Source organism: Notamacropus eugenii, chromosome 5 (genome assembly GCF_028372415.1).
Source record: "Notamacropus eugenii isolate mMacEug1 chromosome 5, mMacEug1.pri_v2, whole genome shotgun sequence".
Classification (NCBI taxonomy): domain Eukaryota; kingdom Metazoa; phylum Chordata; class Mammalia; order Diprotodontia; family Macropodidae; genus Notamacropus; species Notamacropus eugenii.
Window position 1 is genome coordinate 187,013,749 of NC_092876.1, and position 22,412 is coordinate 187,036,160.

General features: G+C 38.2%; 1 protein-coding gene across 2 annotated transcripts in view; it reads right to left on the bottom strand.

Moving 5' to 3' along the window:
* GJA3 (gap junction protein alpha 3) overlaps positions 1–22,412 on the bottom strand; it is a 40,851-nt gene that overhangs the window by 12,764 nt on the left and 5,675 nt on the right. Inside the window, exon 2 of one of the 2 annotated variants that reach the window (XM_072611671.1) lies at positions 20,223–20,319. The exons of the other annotated variant lie outside the window; for it this stretch is intronic. The gene's annotated coding sequence lies outside the window, so the exon portion shown is untranslated. The remainder of the gene's footprint in view (positions 1–20,222; positions 20,320–22,412) is intronic. 2 annotated transcript variants of the gene reach the window in all.

A 22,412-nucleotide genomic window follows, 5' to 3' on the forward strand; every position in this document is an offset into this window, starting at 1 on the left:
AAAATATGACACTCAGAATTGAACACATTACTTCAAATAGGATCTAATCAATATAGAATATAGTAGAACTATAAGCTTTATAATTCTTGACAGTATACATTCACTGAATCTTTTAAAAAATATTTTAATTCATTTGTTTTCAGTTTTCAACAATCACTTCCATGTTTTAAATTTTTTTCCCTCTCCCTCACCCCTTCCTCCCCGAGATGGCATCCAGTCTTATATGGGTTCTATACATACAGTCTTATTAAACACATTTTCACATTAGTCATGTTTCATAGATGAAATAAAATGAATGGATGAAACCACGAGAAAAACCAAACCCAAACAAAACTTAACACAAGAGAAAACAGTCTGCTTCATTCTGTGTTTCGATTCCATAGTTCTTTCTCTGGATGCATTCACTGAATCTTAAGCTTGCATTAGCTCACTGGCTGCCAAATAATTCTTGATTCATATTGAGCTAACAGTTCACTAAAATTCTGTGATGTTTTTAGATGAACTCTTGTCCAGCCTTGCCTTATGCTTGTTAATCTGACTTTTTTAAACCCACTTGAACTTTATATTTATTCTTATTCCATTTCATCATATTAGATCTGATCCAGCATTCGAGTCTAGCGAATTTTTGTTGGATCCTGTCAATGTTAGCTGTCCCATTTGATAAGCATGCCATCATTATACTGCTTCTTCTACACAATTCTGCATTGGTAAAGTTTCAGTTTGCTCACTCTCACTATGCACATTCCCAATGTCCTTTGAGTAACCTGCATATTAAATTCTTCTGAGACTATGATATTGCATGACATAGTCACATAGTTCTACTAGAAGAATATTGTTAAAAAGATGGACTTTCATTTCAGGAAAACACTGTGCTAACGAAAACACTGTAAAAATTGGCAATGCAGCCTTGTAACCTTCATTCAATTCTAGATTTATTTCGCCTTCCTTTTGATGACATCTACTCAAAACACATGTGCTCATGGAGTAACTCTATAACTGTATATCATAGATTGTATGACAGATATCCTTTATCCTTTTAGTTTTTCCATGTGAATGGTTGGGTTGAACTCTTTCGAGTGGCTCCTATTTAGGATTCTCTGCAACGTTCTAAGGCTTGATGCAATTATGAACAGTATCATCTACAAACAGGAACTTCTGACCTCATGACATACAGGGAACCTCTCTTCCACTTGGCTTATATACTAGACATCCTTTATGATGTTGGCAAACACCTTGAGTGAATATTCAATTCAATTCAATTCAATTCAATATTTCTCTTTTACAGCTTACCGCATTAATAATCAGAAGGACAAACAAAACTATTTCTATTGTTATATGTGGTGTCTCAAAAGTTGTCAAAACTATTGAAGTTAAAAATTACACTTAGAGTTTTGGGTCACTCTGTATATTTCAGTGAATCTGGTATGATTTTGGAAAAGGCAGGGCCAACCCCATCTTGGAAGAGAGCCTTCAAAGTAGAATTTTGTTATATCAAAGAAACTACTTTTTTTGATCAACAAACACTTTTGCATTTTTTAGTTAATTTTTTCACTCTAAAGAAGTGCTCTTTAGTAGAATACCTTTGTGAAGGCCAGTCCATTTCCATATCATACCTTCATTATGCATGGCCTTGATGCAAATATTGATTATTCTCATAAATATTTTGTAGAAATGGGAAAAAGCATTTTCTTGGTTACTTTCCCCCTTCTAAACTTTTGGTGTTTTCCTCTCCTTCAGGTATCATCAAACCCTTCAATGCAGGTGATTTTTGTACTATTGGTCTCATCCAGTTGCTCTTCCCCAGTCATTTCTGATTCTTACATGGTAATCTAGAACTATGATGTTAAGAGTCATGTGTAGTAGCTCTGTCACTCATGAAGAAAACCACTTTCCAGCACTCTAGTTACCTTGTCAAAGCAAAAGCGGTTAGTCAAGAATGACTTGTATTGATGAACCCATCCTGTCTCACTGTGATCACCACTTTCTCTAAATGTTCATTAGCTATCACTTTAATAAAATATTGTAGGATGTCACCAAGATTTGAAATAAATTTCACTAACCTATTTCCCTTTCTTTTTCGTTGAGATAAATATGCTCTTCCCACTTCCACTCTACAAGATCTTTCAAAGATCTCTGACAGTAGCTCAACATTCAACCTTTCCTTTTTCAGTATGTTGGCATACTTAGCCTGAGTCTGATGACTTAGATTAATCAAGTAAGGCAAGATATTCTCTTACTATCTCCCTTATCTTTAATTACAATTTCTTGTTACCCATTTTTTTTCAGTTCTATTCAGTTTCAAAGATCATTCCTCATGGCAAAGAAAAAAGATCATAGTAAGGGATGAGCATCTTCACCTTCTCTCTATTAGCCATTATCACTGTTCAGTCCACTGTACGTGGCAGTCCTTTATCCTTTTTGATAATTTTTTTTCCCCTGATATTGTTAGCAAATGAATTATTTGTTGTGGTTGTTATTCTTAGCTTCCAGTGCCAGCCCAAATGGAAGGGGGATTCCTTATTGACTCTAAGCCTCCTTAAATGCTCCTGTTTGTGGATAACACTGGGATACATGCATCAAGCCCTGGAAAATTGTAGAGGCCTCTAGAGGAGATGGACAAAAACTCATAAGAATTCTGCCTAACAATCCACAAAGGAAAAACTAAGTGAAGGAAGAATGCATATTGTCCAGACTATGATATTCATTGAAAGATGGAACTATAGAGCTGGTCCAACAGCTCTCTTGGATAGGCACTTAACATGGACAATGAGTTGATTCCATAACTGGACAGAAGGAAGAAAGTATTATTGATTATATAAAAGAAATTTTACAGTGTTTTCAATAATTACAGCTTCTCCCTGAAACAAAATATTTCAAGCCTCTCCAAGGATCCCCTCTGCCCACTCCCTCAGTTAAAGACTCTGTCTCTTCTTGAGAAATGAGAGAAACTTTATACCAAGAGCTACCTCTTTTCCCCTTCTCCTCATTTTATGTTCCTCTGATATTATCTTCCATTATCTCTGCTATTAACTTTTCCTTCACTACAGCCAATAAGAAAGTGGCCCTTCTTGTCTAGGACAAACTCCCTGTATACGTACGTGAGCCCATCTCCCTCCAGTCTTGTCTAATATAGATTTCCACCTTTCTTCCCCCCACCTTCCTTTCCCCCTAAACCTCACCAACTATGTTCCTTTAATTTTAAATTTTTCCTTATCTACTGGCTCCTTCCCTCCTGCATAAAAATACAGCCATGTCTTTGAGGATGTCTTTCATATCCTCAAAAAACCATTATTTGATCCAATCATGTCTGCTACTTGAATTCTATACTTATCCTTCTTTTCTCTGCTAAATGCGTTGAAAAAGTCATCTATATTCAATGGCTTTCCTTCCTCTCTTTTCACTCTTTTAAACCCATTATAATCTGATTTCTGATCTCCTCATTCAACTGAAAGTGCCCTTTCCAAAATTACCAGTGGTTTCTTAATTGTCAAATCTCATGACCTTTTACTGAGTCTTTTTTTTTTGACCTTTGTCAAAATTTGTTATTGTTGATCAATTTCCCCTAATGGATGTTCTCTACCCCTATAATTTTTGTGACATCGCTTTCTCCTTCTATCTGATTGCTCTTTCTCTGTTTCTTTAGGTGTGTTTGCAAAGGTTCTATCTTGGGCTCCTTTCTCTTTTCTCTCTACTACCTTCTCCACTGGTGATCTCATCAGCTCCCATGGACTAACTTACTTAGCTCTATGACGGTGACTTTCACATCCACATATCCACTTCTAGTGTCTCTTCTGAATTCTTATCCCATATTTCCAACTGTCTATTATGCTTTTCAAACTGGATTATTACAAAGGCAAGTTAAACTCAACATGTCCAAAACAAGATCCATCATCCCATCAATTAACCTTTTCTTCTTTCAAATCTCCCTATCACTGTTGAAGATACCATTGTGTTCTCTGTCTTCTAGGTGTGTAATCTCAGCATTCTCCTTGCCTTTTCATGCTCATTCACCCCACATATCCAGTCAGTTGCCAAATTTTGCTATGTCTATAGTCACAGCCTCTCATGCATATGTCCCCATCTCTTTGTTCACATAGTCACCACCCTAGTTCAAGCCTTCATCACCTTTTATCTGGATTATTATAATCCCCTTCTAAGTAGTTCCCACAAAATAATTTTGACAAAATAATTTTCTTACCTTGCAGATTCACCCATGTCACTTCTTTATTTAATTAAACTCCAATGGCTCTCTATTACCTCTAGAATCAAATATAACATCCTTTCTTTGACATTTAAAACTCTTCACAAGCTGGCGCCTTCCTATCCTTCCAATGTTTTTACACTTTTGTTGTTGTTCAGTAGTTTCAGTCATAACCCTTTTTGGGGTTTTCTTGGTAAAGATACTGGAATGGTTTATCATTTTCTTCTCTAGCTCATTTTACAGGTGAGGAAACGGAGGCAAACAGGGTTAAATGATTTGCTCAGGGTCCCACAGCCACTAAGTGTCTGAGGCCAGATTTGAAGTCAGGGACTCTGGACTCCAGGGCTGGTGCTCTATCCACTGTGCCACTTACTCCCCTCCATTTACTCTACTGTCCCGTGATACTGACCTGCACGCTGTTCCTCACACACCACATTTCATCTTCTTGTTCTGTGCCTTGTACTTGTTGACCCCTATGCCCAGAATGCTCTTAATCCTGACCTCTGCCTCTTGATATCCCTGGTTTCTTTCAAGACTTAGCTCAAATGCTACTTTCTGCAGGAAGTCATCCAGGCCCCCCCAGCCATGTGAGCCTTTCCCACTAAGCTTACCTTCCATCTACTCTGTATGTCTGGGGTATATATCTACTTATTTACATATTATGTCCCCCATGAGAATGTGATCCACTGGAGAGCATGGGCTGTTTTTGTCTCTCTTTGTATCATTAGCACTCAGCACAGGGCCCAGGATATTCATCAGAAATGCTTGTTGATTGATTCATTTCACATTTCATTCACAGTAAGAGTATAAATCATGGAATGCCACAATATTCAAAGAATTACTATTTCAGGTTGTCCAAAGAGCAATGGGGTGATGCATGATGGATGGATGTTACAGCGTATTACCGAAGATGAACTGCATGCAAGAAGTAGAGGTAAAGATAAAATTAATGACATTTAAAATGAGAAAAGGTCAAAGCCTATTTATGTTGCGAGAGTGATGACAACAGAGGTCCAGTCTACATATTGCACTTGTACGTATTAAGAGACCTAGAAAAAGTCCCCCTCTCCCAGATCATGAAGAGACTCTAAATGGAAAAATTTTAAGGAGGAAACAATTTTAGTTCTCACGGCCAGCTGTATAGGCATTAATAATTTCAAAGTTTTTCCAGAATGAATACACAAAGACCAAACATGGTTAGTGATTCAATGAGATAATATTTATAAAGCACTTAACACAGGGTCTAACATAGAAGAGGGGCTTGATAAATGTTTACTCCTTTTTCTGCTTTCCTAGTGGGATACATTTATTACAAGGATGCACAGGATAATTCAGGTATTCATTAAACCCCTCAGAGATACTGGAAGAGGCCCAGGTCATATGTCTTTTAACAATCACTCATGAGTTTGGCTTCCTAACCTCATATCCTCAGGGGGCATCTAGGGCTTTGAAGGGTCAGCACGAAGAGAAAATCACTAGGACATAGTTCTTGCACTCTGAATGACCCATCCTCTTTTGGTGCTGAGGGATTTAATACTCTTTGGGAAGCCTGGATGGAAAAATACCAGCAACGTCTTCGTGACTTGACAAGGGTTTATCTTATTGCTTGGGGTAGCCTCATGTAAGGCAACCTGAGGGTCTCAGGGGCTGGGAGAAACTTAAGACACAAAATCGTATCCCTAGAAGCTGTGGTAGTTCAAGGAAATAAATGGTCCATACCTGCCACACTGGTCTTTATGTGGAGAACTGTTATTCTCCACAGTCAGGAGCAACAGTCACAAAAGAGGAGAAAGTAGTCTGGATTTTAATTTGGAACATTAACTGTAGCAAGAATCCACACATCAGGAGATTACAGATTCACTGAAATGTGTATCAGGCACTTATATTAACTTGCTGGGAATTCAAACCAGAAAATAAATAAATAAAAGTCCTTGTCCTCAAGGAGTTTATATTGTATTGAGGGGAGATAGCAAGTGTACTACCGATAAATAAATCCAAGGATTTGAGGAAGGAGAGGACTCTAATCAATAACTGGGAATAAAGGGAGATAAGAAAAGATTTCATGGAGGTGATACTTGAGCTGAGCTTGGAGAGAGGATAAGGATTCTGAGAAGTAAAGGTGAGAATGGAGGACATGGGGAAAGCCTCTGGGAACATGGGGAAGTGGGATAGAACATAAAATTCAGTGGTCCAGAGTGGATGGAAGTTACAGCTACTATGGAGAATAATGTTAAACAATGATAGAAATACAGGTTGAAGTCAGATTGAAGAGGGACTTAAGTGCCAGGCAAAGGATACTTAAGATAAAATAGGGAATCACTGGAGATTTTTGCGAATGGAATTGACTTGGTCAAATCTGCACTTTACAAAGATTGTACTGACTTCTAGATGAAAGATGGGGTTGAAGAAGCAAGAGACTGGAGTAGTGGATTGAGGACTGGCTGCTAAATGATTTATTTTCCTCTGACACTTTTTTTCAAACCTAGTTTAGCAAACCAAAATGGAAAGAAAATTTGCTGAAGCAACTGCTCCTAAATGCTTAAAAAATTCTATGCAGTATCCTGGATCAACCACTATATAACCTGTCAAATGTATTCTCTCTAAAATGAAATTAATTTTTTATATTGTTACATACCACAATATATAGAGGAGATGTCCAGAGAATAAAATATTTGTCAAGGAGAGGCATCTTGGCATAGCAGATTAAGAGCTGGCCTTGGAGCCTCTGACACATACTGACTGTGGGATCCTCTCAATGCTTTAGCAAAGAAGACTCTCACTTGTGGAGAAGGTGCCAACATGCATTGGAAGGAGTTTGCTCATCCCAAAGTTCTATATATCAATGAGATGATAGTCTAGTCCATGTCCCAATCCGTATCCCAATCCCAAGCTTACAAAAATACTTGGCCTGGGTATTAGAAGCTACTAAGGGAATCTGCCTGCCTTGAGAAAATCATTAAGATGAGATAAAGGCTCATCTTGGTTGGTCTCACGTGAGGGGCACTGTATGACCCATTTGTCATCACTAATGGAAAAGAAAAGAATCACAGAAGAGGTGCAGTCTTATTCAACCTACCTTGCACAGTCATGTTTGAAGATGCAGCATGGTATTGTCAAAAAATGCTTACATTCTGTGTCAAACTCTCCAAATCAATAGGCTGGGATTACTTTAGAAAGTCTTTGCAAACACTGCCCCAACAAAACCTCCCATGGCAATAATCCCAGGGCACTAAACTCAAGAAAATACAGAAACAGGGGTAGCGGGGTGGTACTGTGGATAGATCACTGGCCATGGAGTCTGGAGGACTTGAGTTCAAATCCAGCCTTAGACACTTACTAGCTGTGTGACTCTGGGCAAGTCACTTAACTCTGTCTCCAAAAGAGAAAAGAAAATACAGAAACAATTCTGGACTTTGCTTTGCAGAGAAAGAATGCTAATATACCCTGAGATTTCTCAGGCCATGTGTCAACATGTACCAGCACAACCCACAACCTCACACATAGCCAATGACCAAAGGTGATTCCAATTTGAAATCTGTCAATTAATTTTTCAACATCAATGAAGAGTTTTTTGGAGAAGAAATGAATTTAACTAAAAATGTCAGAATATTCTTTGGGAAGGCAGCAAAAAGTATTGCACTAACAAAGAATCCAAATTTAGACTAAAATTAAGATACGTAAAAGGGTGCTGTTATCTACATTCCTGTTGTTTTTGTTTGTGATTCAGTCATTTTAGTTGTGTCTGACTCTTCATGACCCCATTTGGGGTTTTCTTGGAAAAGGACAGGAGAGCTTTGCCATTTCCTTCTCCACATCATTTTACAAATGAGGAAACGGAGGCAAACAGGGTTAAGTGATTTGCCCAAGGTCACACTGCTAGTAAGTGTCTGAGGCCTGATCTGAACTCATAAAGATGAGTTTTCTTGACTCCAGGTCTAGCACTCTATCCACTGTACTACCTAGCTGCCCATTTACTTCAAAACCTGGCATAAAATAATTGCTTCACAGGATCATAGCCAGAATGGAACTTGAAGGTCAAAGACAGCACAGTCAATAGAGTATTGGACCTGGGCTCATGAAGATCTAAGTTCAAATCCAGACTCATCCACTAGCTGTGTGTGACCCTGGGCAAGTCATTTAACCTCTGTCTCAGTACCCACAATGGTAAAACAACAGCATTTATCTCGTAAGGGTTTTTGTGAAGATCAAATGTAATGCTTATAAAAAAAAAAAGTATTTAGCACAATGCCTGGCACCTAATAGACACTATATGAATTTCTTTTCTTACTTTTCCTACTTCCAACCCTTTCATTTTATAGCTGAGGAAACTGAAATGCACAGAGCTTAGATAACTTTTCCAGGGTCACACAGTTAGTGTCTAGGATGAGAACTGAACTCTGTTCTCCCTGACTCCAAGTTCAGTGCCCTATCCTTTAAATACTTACTTATTGACTGTCCTAGGAACAAAGGATGCAAAGATAAAATTACAGTTCTTGTCTATGATCTATTAACAGTTTACTGGAAAGGACATGATGTAAAGGAAAATAAATATGATATAAAGTATAGATCAAGAAAAAAATGATGTAGAAAAATTTGAGGAGAGATAATTTTCTACTAAGGAGAGGAGAGAATTGATGTGGTAAACCAAAATGGGGAAATCGGCAGCATTTTAACTAGCAGTATTGGCTATGAGGCAAGCAGCACAAATTGGGCCCTTCAAATCTGCTTTATAATTCATGATATATAAAGAATATCTGAATAAAATTAAGACAAATTCAGGTCAGCAGTAGAAGTTACTATTGTGTTTCACAGATCAGTGTTACTAACAATACTCTGTTAGTGTCCAATTATAATAAATTATTCTGATTGTGGAATATTTTTTGGGCCTCTGAGGAAAAGGTTAAGTTGTCTTGCCCTGGTTGTAGCTTTAGCAGCTTATACAACGACACAGAGGTAGGAGGGAAAGCAGCACAAAATCAGAGAAATTTTTAGTAGGGCGGTAACATCAATCAATCCATCCACAAACATGTACTAAGTGCCTACTATTGAGTGTCAGGAGCTAAGGACCTGTTTGGACAGCTCTTCTTACAGACTTTGGTGGGGTGGAGAGGGGTATAGGGGACCGGAGTTCTCTCTATCAAAATCTATCTTCCTAATTCTTATTCACAAAATATCTTAGATGCATCTCCTCAGTCACTGGAGACCAATCAATGGTTGTTATGTTATCCCAGAAAGGAACATTTGCTTCAGCAGAGAATCTATGGGAGGTGTTTCATTCTCTCAGGCAGTTCCCCCAACTGCTTGCACTATACTCTCCTCCTAGTTAAATATTTGCTGTCCCAGCAAATTCAACTGGAGTGCAGTTAGCACATTTGCCCATATCCCCAATTCTGGACAGTTCTCTCGAGGCCTGGGGAGGAGGCTCCAACATTCCTTTGAGTACTTCCCCTAGTGCCTTTCATTTAAAAAGAAAGTCTTAGCATAGTTCTTAATGACCTCCTGAGTACTATCCAAAGGGTCACAGAAAAAGTCATTCAGTATAGTTCTTATACTCTTACTCCTCAGATTAGCAGTCTTTTTTTTTGTGAGTCCACATTTATCACAGCTCGAGCTTATTCAACCCCAAATACAAAATAATGCAGATTCAAACCAAGGTCTCATAGGTTATCACCATTTGCCTTAAAGTTTGTGAAGACCTCTCCTAATCCAAAATAATTAGGGAGAAGTAAAATGAAAATAACACAAAGAATTAACCACAGCAAAAGAAAATTAAGAAAAGATCCTCACCCCACCCCCACCCCCCCACAACCAAATTTTCATACTTGGTGGAAAAAATCTCAATCCAGATAAGCTCCCAAAGCATATGGGGTAACTTAGGGTTATCTGGAAAAAATACTTTTGTCCTTGGGTGGAAAACCAATCTGTCCTGCATGAAAATTTTTCTTATGGATCCTTTCAACATAGAGGGGAACATATTTTCCCTGCCAATGCATAGGTCAATCCAAATGGAGGTCCAGATGAAAATTTCTTCATTGGATCCTTGAAAATGCACAGGGAACCCAAATTTCCAGTAGATCACTGTAAGACATTGGCCATCAAAATGGAGCTAGAGATCACTCCACATTAGGATAAATTTGCTAATCAAAAAAGAATCAACCTAACTCGAGTCCCCAGGATGTGTGAAGTTCCCTAAAAGGATCTAAATCCTCTGGGTCAACTAAAACTAAGCCTAACAGAACCCCCATGATGCGTACTGTGACCCAGGGGCACAGAAGGATTACACAATTCTCAAAGACCATGGAAAAGGTGAGGTTCATTCACAAGAGTCCACCCTCTCTGATTCTGAGTTCCTAAATATCAATTACCTTTAAAGGAAGTCCTCAGTCAGAGGGGATCAATCAGGAGTTATTTCATTCCAATAAAGCACATATGCCTCAGTAAGAAGGAAGAGTGCCTGTTATCATCTTTTCTACAGCAAAAATGAAAGTCCTTGCCTTTGAGTAGCTTGAATTCTATTGAAACAACATATATAAATACAAGAAAATACAAAATGTATGCAAAGTACACACAAGGTAATTTTTTGTTAGCAAGGGGAGGAGAAGGCAGCAGCTAGGAGGAAGATCCATGTCAAAAGGCATTGCTTGTTCAGAGCCTTGAAAGAAGGTAGGGATTTTAAGAGGTAGAGGTGAGAAAGGAGGGCATTATAGGCATAAGGGATACCGTGCAAAATCACAGAGATATAACAGGAAGGAAACCAGTTTGACTGGATCATAGAGTATGGAAAAAGGGAGCAAAGCATAAGTCTGTTAGGTGTGACATGGATAGGTCTACAATGTAAGAATATCAATTTGGCAGCTCTATAAAAGATGCATTAGAAAGAAAAAATACTGAATGCAATTAAGAAGCTATCACAATAGTTCAGGAAGGGGGCCTTTACTTAGAAGCTGAGATAAAAAAAGGTCCTTAACAGTCAGGGAGATAACAGGACTGAAGACAGCAGACTTCATTTATAAGCTATAAAGAAGTGGATTATCAGGGAGGGGGCATTTTGGGGAGTAGCAATAAATTAGGGACTAGGGACAGAGCAAAAAAAAAAAGATTTCAAGATCCAAGAAAAGGAATTTGGAACTATGTTAGTGCCTTGTACATTGTAGGCATTCAATGAACCATTTTTACCTGATAAATAAAATTTTTGTTGTTGTTCAGTAGTTTGAGTTGTGACTGACTCTTCATGACCCCATTTGGGGTTTTCTTGGCAAAGATACTAGAGTGGTTTGACATTTCCTTTTCCTGTTCATTTTACAGATGAGGAAACTGAAGCAAATGGGGTTGTGACTTGCCCAGGGTCACAAAGCTAATAAGGGTCTGAAACTGGATTTGAACTCAGAAAACGAGTCCTTCTCACTTCAGGCCTGGCATTCTATCCACCATACCACCTAGCTGCCCTTGAAATAAGATTTAATGGTTTTTAAAAGTTAAATGACTAAATTGTTAGAAATTGAGTCCTTCACTGCTTTTTCCTTATCTAAAGATCAAGTACAGTGTGGAGTACGAATATGCTTAAGTACTTGACAAGAGAGGAAAAAGGCTGAAACAGGGACGATTATGTTGTAAAAGAATGAAGAAAATAAGGAATCAAGATCAGGCATAGTTTGTATTCAATCTACCCCCAAATATTATACCTGCATCTAATCAGGAATCCACTAAAAGCAAAACGACTCTTGAGCATTTCCAAACAACATTTTGTCTCCTTGGCTAGATCATTTGAACCTCTGAAGGTCAGGAGCCATCACCCTCAACACACCTGAATTTTTGTGGGGGCCTCTTATCTACCAAAGCTGGTCAGCCTAGATAATATTTAATTAAGACATGACTGCCTCCAATTGGTTGGTTCCACATATGTCTTGTCTGCTCTTCTTCCTTTCTAGAAGAACCTACTTACTTACAGCTCTATCTTGAGCTTTTTAAAAATCTTGAACTTAATACAGTTCTCTAATCATATTAGGTGGTGGGAGTTTTTTGTTCATGTGGTCTTCTTGAATCATACATTGGTCTTTCTAGGGTTTTACCAAGGGTGTAGTGGAGCCAGCTCCAACCGGCTTGAGAGAGTCCAATGTTAAATTCTCAGTGTGAGTAATCATCAAACTGCTACAAATCAAGGCTTGGTTTATTTTATGTTGATAACCTAGACTTAAGAAAGTGATGAAGAAAATGTTGATAATGCAGATTATATTTAAATGTATGTGTTGTGTATATTTTGGGAGGGGTTTTGAGCCCCTTGTTAAACATTTACTCACCAGTACAACACTGGCTTCAATACATCTTTCCCATGACCTTATATACTCACGCATGAGTGACTTGATTATATCTACACATCCATGGAGAGACGCACAAATTACCTCCATGAGGTAAAGAAGGCTAGGATCTGCCACAACTGCAACATCCTTCTTTCCCTCACTAAATTTTTTTCTTTGGTGTTTTTTTTGAACTATTTATGAGAAAACACTTTGGTGGAGAACATATCTTACCAGTTAAGTTATGTTCTTTTCCTCCTCCCTCTGTGTTTTTTGTTTTTAAATTTTTCATTTATTTATTTAATTTTTAATTTATGGAATAAAACAAGCATTTCCATAACACAGTATAATATAATAAACAAGGATGATCACACATGAAATTTCAAATCTAATATATACAATTTGCTATTCCTTTTAAGTATATAATAAAGTTATACAAATTTATTTTTCCCCTTCTCCAGAGATGGCTACCTTTAGATACAAATATGTATATATGTGTGTGTGTGTGTGTGTGTGTATACATATGTATTATTACTTAGCCTCATTCTATACATACTTCCATTTATCAGTTCTTTCTCTGGCTGCAGATCGCATCTTTCTTCATGTCTTTTGTAGTTAATTTGGGTATTTATAATAGTCAAAATGACTTATTCACTCAAAGTTGTTCATAAAACAATACTGTTGTTACTGTATACAATGTTCTCTTGGTTGTGCTCATTTCACTCATCATTATTTCCTGCAAGTCTATCCATGTTTTTCTAAGATCATCAAGCTTGTTCTTTGTAAAAGCCTAGCACCTGTTCTTCTAATCTAGATTGTCTTTCATTTTTACAGCCTTCTTCAAAATGGGGAACAGCTCATATTGAATAATTTATTGAAACGAATGATTAAAAATGGAAATTTCCCTACTATTTGCTTCTACTAGTCCTACACTTCCTTGTACTACTACTAGGGGCAGCTAGGTGGTGCAGTGGATAGAGCACCAGTGCAAGAGTCAGGAGGACTTGAGTTCAAATCTCATCTCAGACACTTGACACTCACTAGCTGTGTGATCTTGGGCAAGTCACTTAACCCCAATTGCCTCATCCTGGGTCATCTCCAGTCATCCTGATGAATATCTGGTCACTGGATTCAGATGGCTCTGGAGGAGCAGTGAGGCTGGTGACCTGCACAGCCCTCCTTCACTCAAAGCAAAGTCAAGTGCAAGTCATGTCACCATTTCTCTGATGGTGTGGTCTTCTTTGGCAACGAAGGACGGATGCACACCAATACTACTACCACTTGTAAAAACAGCGGAACGCAAGTCTTTCTTGGATACATTTCAAGGGAATTTAGTAATTTAAGTACTAAAGAATCTTATATAAAGCAACCCCAGGGAATAGACAAATTAGAATTAGTGTATATTCAACCTTATTGTTGACATACAAAAACTCTAATATGAAAGAAGACTTCAGGCCATGCTTGTTACACTATCTTCATAAATATTTAAATAAATTTTCCTTTACCCCCTCTGAAACAGATCCTATAATGAAATATTTACTGAACATGAGGCAAAAGTAGTTAGTTTCTTCTTCAGCCAAGATGTCTAGATTTTGGAGAGTACAAATACTGCGTCTAACTAGTAAGCAAACATTTTCATGAAGCCAATGAAAAAAATCTTAAATACTCATTTATTTCTCTGAAGAAAACACAGAAGTCAACAGAATGGAATATCTACACTCATCTTCTGAATCTTTCAGATGTGAAAGAGATTAACTATACTATAAAATGCATTTTTCCACATGCCACTCAAATACTAAAAATAACTAAGTAAAAATGGAACACAGTTGCTAAATGCTTATTTAAATAAATCCTACTCCAACTCCTTATATTTTCTAGGTAGTTTCCTTAGTTTTGTCATCTCTCAAATGATGTTAATACACACTCTGGTGACAACAATTAAAATAAAAAAGAGTAGTTAGTAGGAAAGGTATGTATAGCAAAAGTGTCACTTCACTAAAATTTCAACTCATAAATGGCTGAATTTTTTTTTGTTTTTCCTGTTTTCTACTTCTATGAAAAAGGGACAAAGTACAAAAAAAGCGAGCTGACAGCAGATTCTATTTTAATAAGATAAAAACACCAAAAACCTCTACAAAAACTAAACTTCATATTCAGTACAATCCAATGACATTTAAGTCTATATTCATAATACTGAAAATCAAAGTTGATTTTCTAAGTGATAGCCCTGAGACCCAGAAAAATTCTGAATTATGAGAAAAAAATGCGTGCGTGTGTGTGTGTGTGTGTGTGTGTGTGTGTGTGTGTGTGTGTGTAACTCAGGTAGAGAAATGTACTTATACATTCTAAGAACAAGTCTAATCTAAAAAGGTTTTGCGTTTTGTAATATTTCTTTCTATACGTTAATGGATCTGGGTTCTCATCAATATGGATACTCCCCCCAATAACAATAAAATAGTTAACGTTTATATAGTTCTTGCTATGTGCCTGGTACTATGCTAAGAACTTCACAATTATTATGTATTTGTACCTCTCAACAACTCTGTGATGAAGGTGCTGTTACCCCATTTTTACAAATGAGGAAACTAAGGATGAGTCACTTGCCCATGGTTATACAACTAGTAGGTGTCTGAGGGTCAGATCTGAAATCAAGACTTCCAGGTCTATGCCAAGCACTCTAACCACTGTTCCACCAGCGCTAGACATCTGTGCTTCCTCATCCTGTGAGACTCTCGGTTCATGTCCCCCCATTGGCCTTTCATAGGGAATTGACCCAAGAATCCAGAGACCTTCCTCTAGATTTCTTCATATTCCGTTATTTGTCACAGGAGCACATGGCTCTCCATCCCTCACTGTCTAGCCTTCTGTCTTCTCACAAGATCCCTTGCCCCTCTCTCTTCCTACTACACAGCTCTCTGATGATATTCTTAAGAAAACCCCATCCTCCCAGGCATTTTAGCAAATGCTTTAAAATGTGAACATTCATAGCAAATTATTATAGCCAAAATTTTCCAGGATAAGTTCTCAAAGAAAAATGTTAACGAGAAACAAAATTTACTTACTGCTATAACATTATCACTTTTCTCAGGGTTTTAAAAAAAGAGAAAAATGCTTTCCACCCTAGTTTGTATAGGAAAAAATTGTCCTATGAATCTCAGAAACACCCTACAGAACATCACTTAGAAGTTCATCAATAGACAATTAAGCAGCTAGGTAGTACAGTGGATAGAATACTGGCCATGGAGTCAAGAAGACCTGCGTTCAAATCTAGCTTCAAACATTTATTGGTTGTATGACCCTGGGCAAGTCACTAAACTCTGTTTGCCTCAGTTTCCTTATATGTAAAATGAGCTAGAGAAGGAGAAGGAAAACCACTCCAATATCTTCTCCAAGAAAACCTCACATGGTGTCATGACGAGCTGGACATGACTAAGACGACTTAACAACAAGCTTATGCCATGCCTGGTTTTCACTGTCTGCAGTCCTCCCAGTAGGCATGAACACAACTGAACATCCTCTCTGAGAAAGATCAGGTATTTTGTTCTTTGAAATGCCAGGCCCCATGGTGGAATTCAGAGAGGTACTGGGCATAGAAAAGCCCTACTTTACTGCAAGAAATGTGAGACTCAGAGAGAATATTTCATCTGTAACAAAAAGCAAACTAGTTGGCAGCTCTTTCTGGTAATATAGGATCATAGAATCATTCATTTTAAAGCTATAAGGGACCTTAGAAGCCAACTGGTCCAATCCTCTCATTTTACAGAGAAGGAAATTGAAGTCTGGGGAAGTTAAGTGACTTGCCCAAGGTCATTCAGGTATTAAGTGTGAACAGGGATTCAAGTTCAGGTTCACTGATTATAGCCCCTATGTCCTTTCCAATGTACTATCCTATTTCCCATTGACAGATGGCAATAGGTTTTAGAGACACTTATTCCTAAAATGGTCCTCCTGTCCAGTATGTTCCCTTCCTATTTCTTCCAGCTTTTGTTCCTTCCTTCCTGTCCCCTCAAGTCACCATCCTAATTACCTTTTTGTTTACATTCCGTTCTAATCATCCTCACAATCCCATCACCTCCTCCTTCCTGTCCTATGCTTCATCCCTTTGCTCTTACAGGATGTGTTTTAATCCTTCCCTTTCTACTTACAGCAAAATTTTGTAAAGAACTCTCTCTTTTGCTTTCTGAAAAGCCTTTACCACCCTAGAGAGCAGTGACTCTTCCTGATGTAGGCTCCCAAACACTAGAGATCCTAGTTGGATGGTAGTTAAATCTTCCTATCTTCACATAAGAGGAGAATAAACTCCTAAAATACTAAGTCATTAGAGTTCACTTTCTGGGTCTAAGAAGAAGAAAGGCTCCTCCTTCCCTGGTCCCATCATCTATTATTATGGTTCAGCACTCCTTGGACTCCTGTTGGTCACTGAGGCAAGTATCTATGCAAACTACTGTGACTTTGTGCCTTAGAACACCAGACCTGCTCTTTTACTTTCAGGTCTAGCCAGCTTGATCTTACTCTTATGTTTTATAGGTTTACAATGACTTAATCCAGAGCTTCAGGCAGTGCTGAAAGAAAGCTCAGGAAGCAAGATAATAGCTATATTATTGAAGTTAGAGAGGCAATAAAAAGTAGGATAGTTATCAACATAGTTTTTTTAGCCTTAAAGATGGTTTGTCTGAAAAGAAATAGGCTGGCATTCTACTTATGAGATAGATCTATAGATTTACAGCATCCCAAATTGGATGTCGTGCCTTCTCCAATACAAGCACTAGCCTCACTGTGAATTTTAACCGCAGGGAGCTAACTCTTTCTTCCACAGCCTACAAGAAGGGAAGAATGAATGATCTGTCCTAAAGGCACTGTGCTCTGGTTATATGAAGGAGATGAAGGCCACCTTCCCTGATGTCATGTCATGTATGCAGAAGGGCAACCAGTGTAGAGACAGAGGGAGTTGGAAAGCCCACCTTCAGAAGGTCCACTCAGATCCCTCAGTACAACTTTGGCCATGTACCTCCTTCTGGCCTTGTGCTCCTGGGGTTATACAGAGGGACAGAAAAACAAGGTACAATTTTATTCTACTTACTGGACACACAAGAGGGAACTGGCTGGATTTGTAGCATAACTTGCCTACATACAGCCTCTCTTCTAATATACTGTCATTAAAAATTCAGTACCTCCATGGATCACTGTTTTCTGGCCAGTAACAACTTCAACACGAGCTGGTTAATAGATATTCTCTTGTACTAATTAAAATGTTTGTAGATGGGAGATCTTCCTATCATTATGGGACTATAAGAAGGAAGAAACAAGCATTTATTAAGTACCTACTATGTACCAGGAACTGTGCTAAATACCTTACAAATATTACCTTATGTGACCCAACAACCCCAGGAGGTAGGCACTATTATTATCTCTATTTTTACAGTTGAGGAAACTGAGGCAGACAAAGGTTAAGTGACTTGTCCATGGTCACAAAGTGAGTTAGTGTCTGAGGCTTTTGTGTTTTGTGTCATTCACTGGCTCTGCCTTCTCAAGAGAAGAGTAAGATTGGGTAAACTCGTCTGGAGTAAGACTCAAAAATTTTAGCTCTTATTTGCTTGTTTCACTTACATGGAAATACCTTGGAAAGATCCCGTACTTGTTTATTTCAGTTTTTCATATATAAACTGGAGAAAGTGTATTAAGAGCATTTCTAAATGGAGTTATGAACTAAGGTCTTTCTGACTCCAGGCACCACTCAAATTAAGCATTTTATGATTCTCTGATTTAAATGGTATTCCTTCAGCTAAGGAATTTTTAGGAGTCCTTTTGTTATCCCACCCAAATATTCAGCTACCCCCTCCCTCTGTATTTGACACAGGATTATTTTTAAACAGCAAGAACTCACATTTGACTAGGCTTTTATGGTTATAAAACATTTAAAACATATCATACCATTTAATCCTTCATAACTCTCACAGAACAATGAGGAGTGAACAGAGTGTTGGACTTGGGCTTAGGTTCAGATCTTAACTCACACATTTACTAGTTGTGTGTTCTTGGGGAAGTCAATTAACTATTCTGGGCCTTAGTTTCCTTATTTATAAAATAAGGGGGTTGGATTAAATGATCTTTAAGGTCCCTTCCAAGCTCTAAATTTATGTTCCTATGTACTTGGAATAGGATATTAAAAAAAAAAGCATGCTATCTTCAAGTATCCTCAAGATTAAGGCAAAATATTCCTTTGCCCCCCTACCCTTTGCCTCCCTACCCTTTGCCTGCCTACTCACAGTCACCGCTTAAATGTAAGGGGAACAGATACCGATAGTAGTAGAAATGCTGGGCAGAGGTCAATATTGCCCTCCTTCCAAGTCTTTTTTGCTGGAAAGAATGATGGGAATAGAAAGGGATATAACTGCTTATTCCTAATCTCAGAGAGAGATTCAACTTTTGATCATGCATATTTGGGGGGATAGGGAGACAAGGGAAAGCTACTGCTGTCCACCCTAGAATCATTCCCATAGAATGAAAAGTAAGATGAAAGACAGGCTTTAAATAGTCGTCTAAGATCATTTATGAATCAAGGTTGTACAGCAGCAGTGAAAAAAAAAGCTTAAATCCCAAAGAACAATGTGAAAGTGAAAATGTGCCTTTGACCTTTGAGACGATTTAGTGTCTTCTATCACTTACTTTCTGTCCTTTAATGATAGACTATGTAATTTACCAGATGTTACCTACTTATCTGGCCATAGTGACAAAGAGGACATATAACAACCCAATTTAATTCAACGAACATGTTAGGCATCCCAATTTCCAGGGAGAGAGAAATGATCTAAAGGACACTGTACTAGGCACTGGGGGAGATATTCAGATATTAAATCCAAGTTCTTTCACATTTGGAAATTAAATGAAGTCTAGATCAGGGAGCAAAAGCATTGCCTTACTCTTATAAGAGACTTGGGAGAAGAAGAAAGAATATAGTTTCACTGGCAAAATATTTTCCTCACCAGAGATTTGTCTCATAAATGGTAAAAATCCAAAATTTATGTGAAAAATATTCCATTAGGTACCAAAGAACACACAAAGATACATACACCATCTAATAGGAGCTACATGTCAAATACATCTAAATACTATACAAAGTAGAATATGATTAAATTAAATCTATTAATTAGGTGTCTGCTATATACAAGGCATTGTGCTAGATGCTAGAGATATAAAGACAAAAACCAAAGAGTCCTTGACCAGGAAAGGATTTGACACCTGAGCTAAGCCTTGACAGACAGGTTTACAGGAGTAACACTGACAGACAGGCATGAGTCTAAGAGGTAGGGGTAAAGGGAGAGTATATTCCAATCATGGGGGGCAGCCTATGCAAAAGTACAGTGATCGGAGAAGAGCTGCCAAAATTACTAGTACATATATAGGCTGAGAGCTATGGTCTCCCAGGACTTGCTGAATCCGGGTTGGAGAAAACACTGCGGAGGAGAAGCATACCTAGACCAAGGTAACCTCAAATCAAGTTCCTTTCACATGAGATCCTTGGTGTTAAATTCTTATTTAAGTGATAACTCCTTTTCCCAAAAGGGATGGAGTTATTCTTCTCTAATAGGAGTGTAGATCTTTGTGGAGCAAACTCCTAATACTTAGCACAGTGCCTGGCACAGAGTTAAGTACTTAGCAAATGTTTGGTAACTGACTGACAACTATTTCTGTGTGTATTTTCATAAAGCCTATGCAAGCAAACCAACCTCAAGTATGCTTCATTTGTCAGTCCTTGAGAATCTTGAAGCCAGCAGTTCCTACCAAAATGGTCAAGTTGAGCATACAGCAATCAGAGTGGTTAAGCTGGAACAGAAAATGCAAGAAGGGGAAGAAATAAGTGTGGGAAGTTAGACTGGAACCAGACTGGGGGAGGGGGAAAGGGGAGATTTAAACGCTAAAATGAAGAGTTTATACTTTATCCAAGAGGCAACAGAGAACCACAGAAGGTTTATGAGTAGGACAGTGTCATGGTTAGACCTGTCTGTGCCTTAAGAATATTATTTTGACAGTTGTGTGGAGGATGATTTGGAAAGAAGAAAGACAGAGGCAGGAAGATCAATTAAAAGATGGGATTTCAAAAGACCAGGGTATGAGTTGATGAATATGTGAACCAGGGTAGTAGACAGTGAATAGAGAGAAGAGGATGAAAATAAGAAGGATGCTGTAGAATCATTGAGACTTTGCAACTGATTGTATAGGAGGGATAAGGGAAAAGAGAGGCATGTACCACGCTGAGGCTGCTAATCTAGGTTACTGAAAGTATAGTGGTGACCTCATCAGAAATAGGGAGGTTTGGAGGATGATAATCTGAGGAGGGGGGAGTAGAAAATGAGACCCATTTTTAACCTGCTGCATTTGAGATGGTAAAAGGAAAGGCATGTGAAAATATCCAGGAGTTGGCTGATGCTGTGGGGCTGGAGTTCATTCATTATACAGATTAGAGAGCTAGGCTTAGGAGTCACTTAGAAAGAAATGGTAGTTGAACACATGAGAGCAGATGCGATCACCAAGAAAGCAATAGTAGAGAGAGAAGATGTCTCTGGACAGTCTTAGGACCGCCCATACTTAGGAGGCTGGAGATAGATGATAATCCAGTAAAGAAGACTGAGAAGGAGCAGTGAGACAGGTGGCTGAAACAGTAGGATAGAGCAATGTCACACACACCAAGGGCAGACAGAGTATCCAGAAGGAGAGGGCGGTGAACGGTGTCAAAAGCTGTCAAGAGGTCAAGGATGGTAAGAACTGAAAAAATGCCAGGGGATTTAGTGGCTAAGAGATGCCTTGTAACTTTGGGCGAAGCAATCCCATTTGAGCGCTGGAATGGAAAGTCAAATGGCAAAGGGCTTCAGCAAGGGCAAGTAAGTGAGGGGCGATGAATCTAGATGACTTTTTTTGTATGTGAAAAAGTGAAGTAATAGGATAACATTAATATTAGCTATACTAATAAATAACATTTCAGGATAATAATGAAATCCATGTAGTGCTTTGAAAATTATAAAATGCTTTATATACGTTATTTCATTCATGCCTCCCAATGGTACTGAAAGGTAGGTAAGTACAGCTATTACTAACCCTATTTCACAAACAAGTAAACTGAGGCTTGGAGAATTTATGTGACTTTCTCATGGTCGCAGAGCTACAAAGTTTTAGAGGTGGGGTTTGAATGGAGGTATTTTTAACCTCTACACCCTTTCAGGATGATAGCTCAGGGGATGGTAGGATCAAGAGAAGAGAAATTTTTTGGTTTTTGTTTTCTTTTGAAGAATGGGGCAGGTTTGTTTATAGAGAACACAGAAAGAACTAGTAAATAAGGAGAAACTGAAGATGAAAGATAAAGGAGATTATTAGAGGCACAAAACGGTAGAAAAAATGGCAAGGGATATGATAAAGTGGTAGGAGGTCTTGCAGGGGAAGGACCATTTTGTTCTCAGAAACTGTAACAAGGAGAAGAGAACTGGGGATGCTGAGGCACGAAGAAAAAAGGAAAAAAGAGACAAAGAAAAAAAGACAAAGGCTGAGAATATTTTCAGCTGAGAGAGATCAGGGAGGCTTCATGAAGGAGGTGGCAACTTATGATGATTCTGGGAGGAAGGGTAGTAAGCAAAGAGGCACAATCCATTTTAGATATGCTTGGAAACTAAGTGGAACTTTATGATGAAGGTGTTTGCTAGCATCGTAGCAGTTTGTGCCTCATCCAATAATATTATGCTCATTTTCAAATTAGTATTGTATTAAAAAAACTCGCTGGGATTATTTAAAATCATGTAGGTTTTCTAATATACTGCTACAACTATTTTAAGAAACACACAAAATACAAAATAGGTTATCTTCTTTCTCACTGAACAATTATCTCAAGTGGCATATTTTCAGTGCTTTCCTGATGCTAGTTTTAAATG